This window comes from Macrotis lagotis, chromosome X (genome assembly GCF_037893015.1).
Source record: "Macrotis lagotis isolate mMagLag1 chromosome X, bilby.v1.9.chrom.fasta, whole genome shotgun sequence".
NCBI lineage: Eukaryota > Metazoa > Chordata > Mammalia > Peramelemorphia > Peramelidae > Macrotis > Macrotis lagotis.
In genome coordinates, this window is record NC_133666.1 from 675,288,944 (window position 1) to 675,292,618 (window position 3,675).

At 32.4% G+C, this 3,675-nt stretch overlaps 1 pseudogene; it reads right to left on the reverse strand.

Annotated features, from left to right (window-relative positions):
* Positions 1-1,538: 1,538 nt before the first annotated feature.
* LOC141497922 (nuclear nucleic acid-binding protein C1D pseudogene) lies at positions 1,539-1,987 on the reverse strand (annotated as a pseudogene).
* Between the last annotated feature and the right edge of the window lie 1,688 nt (positions 1,988-3,675).

Consider the following 3,675-nt stretch of genomic DNA (forward strand, 5'->3'; position numbering starts at 1 on the left):
TGCTGAGAGAGATGAGCAGAACCAGAAGAACATTATCCATCCTAACAATAACAACATAGGGTTGATGATCAGCCTTAATGAACTTGCTGATTCCATCAGTGCAACAATCAGGCACAGTTTTGTGATATCTGCAATGGAGAATGCCATTTGTATCCTGAGAAAGAATTGTGTAGTTCGAACAAAGACTATTCCTTTTAATTTTTTTTTCACTGAAGAGGTGGCATTTTATTTGGGCTTTAAAGGATGGGTATCAATTTAATATATGAACAAGAGAAGGATGATCACTCCAAGCAAAGGGGAAAATAAGAACAAATCTTCAGGTGGCAGGATGCATGTTACAAAAACGTATAAGATACTAAATATCTTAGCTGATCATCTTAGATTGGAAAGGGTCTTGCATATTAAACAAAGAATTTGAATTTTATTGACAATATAACTAAAGATATGCATTTTCAGCATAGTTTGCATCAAATTGACCCCATTTAATGTGGGTCAGAAATTTTTAGTTTTATAGTCCTAGAAATACATAGTATACTGGATTAATCCATTAATCAGTAAGCATATATTAAGTACATACTATGTGCCAATTCTTAATGTAGGTGCTAGAATGCAAAGACAAGAGAGAAACAGTGTCTGTCCACGAGGAGCTTCTAGTCTAGCTAGGAGAAGACTATATTTATATAGGTAGGTATATAAAAGTTTTAAGATAATGGATGTGTGTGTTTGTGTGTGTGTGTGTGTGTGTGTGTGTGTGTGTGTGTCTGTGTGGCATGTAAAGCATTTGTAGCTTGGAGAATCAGGGAAGTAAAAATTGGTACTTTTAATTGAACATTAAGGTATGCCAAGGAGTTCTAAGAGGCAGAGGTGAATCGGGGAACATTTGACTTAGAGAACAGGCAGTTCAGAAGTATAAAGATGGGCAATGGAATACTTGTCTGCATTTATTCATTTATTCATTCATTCATTTATTTATTTATTTATTTATTTTTGGGTTAAATAACATTTCTGTTTATTTTTAAATGGACACTGTAGACAAATAATTGCAATATATATAAGATCTTTTAAGTTTTAATATATTTCAATTATTTATTTTTCAAAGATCAATGATTTCTCAAAACAAAATAATTGTACTATAAAGAAATATTTAGTCACTTCATCTTTTTTAAACACAATATACTGAAAACAGGTGTACTAAATACTGAACTTCACTTGAAGAATTCATATAATTCATAAGAGCAGTATAATAGCAAAGATGTCTATAAAAACACTAAGATGAAATATAATAATTTATAGATTTTTATTCAGCAAAATATGGATATGAAATTTCAAATTTGTAATAACTAGAAAAATCAATTAAAATACTGAATGAGACACATGTAACAAATTTCAAGGGAAAATATCATAACAACATATTTAAACCCAGTCTCTCCAGATGAAATTAAATATAATCTTCTTCCATTCTCTACCTATTTTGGGAGGGATAAGGTCAAAAGTTAATATGGAATACTTCTGAATATTCATCAAAAAACCCTAAAAAATCACTTTTTACTTTTTGCCTTATTTGAGGACTTTGATCCTTTTTCTGATTTGGCTTCCTAGAGAGCATTTCTTACAAATCTTGAAGCAGCTCCTTTATCCAGTTTGGCAGCCATTTTCTTGTCTGCAATTTCTTTGAGTCTGTTCATATATATTCTTATTCTGTCTATTTCCTGTTTTACTGGATGTTCCTTGGGATTAACTCCTTGAGTGGCCAAGTAAACCCAAAACATTGAATTCAATGTATAAGCAGAAACCAAATCCAATTTGGCCTGTTCAAGTGGATCCAACTTTTGTAGTAACTCATTTCTAGAAACTGACATCATGTTCTTTAGCATTTCATCCACAGAACGAAGGGAATTATCAAATGCTGATAGTCATGAATTTCTGTTGGATAGTCTTCTCCACTAACATCTTCTTCTGCCATGCTAACTGCTCCAGCACTCTCTGCTCCGACAGAAAGCAGCGATGGGCGGCCGAGTACTTGTCTGTATTTAAAGAAGAGTGGAAAGGTCAATTTGCCTTGACTTTGATGTATGTGAAGAGAAGAATATGATATAAGGTTGAAAAATAGGTTCGGATCAGGTTTTAAAGGGCTTTAAATTCTAAACAGAAGAATTTATTTATTTTTGAAAATAAAGATTTACTGGAGATTATCGAGAAGGGTGGTGGCATGGTCATCTGCACTTTAGCAAAAACACTAGGAAGCTATGTGGATAATAGGTTGGAGTTGGTAAGATAGAAATTTGAGGCCTGAATACCAAATAGGAAGTTAGCACAAAAGTTCAGACGAGAAATGATGAGGGCTTGAATTTGTGAGGTGGTTGTGTGAATGCAAAGAAGGTAAAATAAATATGAGATATATTGAAGAGATAAAAAAGCAAGATTTGGTAATATATTAATATAAAGTTAATGAGTAAGAGGAGGAAGTTAATGAGTTCTGTTTTGGGAATGTTAAGTTTGAGATGCTTGTGTGATTAGCTTGAAATGTTCAAAAGGTAATTCATGATTTGGGCCTAGAACTCAGGAAAAAGACTACGGTCTGAGAATCATCAGAACAGAAATTATAATTGAGCCAATAGGAATGCAAGAGGAGAGTATAAAGAGAATATAGAGTCTTGTGGTACCTTTATGGTTAAAATTAAAAATATTCAAATTCTAATAATTAAAAATAATTTATGATTCAGAAAAGGAGACTGAGAAAGAGCCAGCAAATAGGGAAGAATAGAACCAAGAGATGGCAGTATCGCCCAAATACCTGCAGAAAATAAGAACTGTTTCTCATTAGTAGACCATACTGAGGTAAGGGTTACATATGAATCACATCAGGGCACCAGCTACCTATGTACACATACCAACAATGGGATCGGTTGAAACTTCACCAACAAAAGAGAAAATTATTACATCTTGTTTACAATTAGCAGCATGGTAGAGCCAGCATATATCAGCTTATAAGAGCCTGTTGTTAAAATTTCAGAGTAAAACATCTCAGAAATCAATAAATTGGGGCTTGATTTATTGTTTTGTTGATGGTCTAGACTTAAGAAAATGAGGAAGAAAATGTCAATAATGCAGATTAAGTTTAAAAGTGTGCTGGGCATTTTTTTACATTTAACAGCCAATTGTTAAATATTTACTAGTACAGGCCTGATTATAACCCATCCAAGGAAAGTTATGCCTATTTTTGAACAGTGACAGCCATAGCTCCTGGCAGGTGTCTAACTCTTCAAAGTTAAAAATAGCCCATCAACAACAAAAATGCTGAATGGTACTTTGGAATTTTGAAACTATATATATATACATGATTTTGTATCTTAACAAAGCTAATGTGCAATTATACCAACAACTTTCTGTTTCCAATCTAATATTATTTTTGATTATTTGCTTATTTCTTTTTTATTTGCATTTCTTTTTATTTGCTTTGATATTAATTGTTGGACTGTGTGAAAAGATATTATTTCTCAACACAATCCAAATCAACACAACAGAGTATCCAACAATAAATAAAATGTTCTTTTAGAAGTGAGGATCACTATAAAGCATCAGTTATCAAAAGTGTCTGGTATTGGCTAAGAAATAGAGTGATGGATCAGTTATTTAATTATGTAATTTTTCTATCTCTTATACATTTTTTCCCTT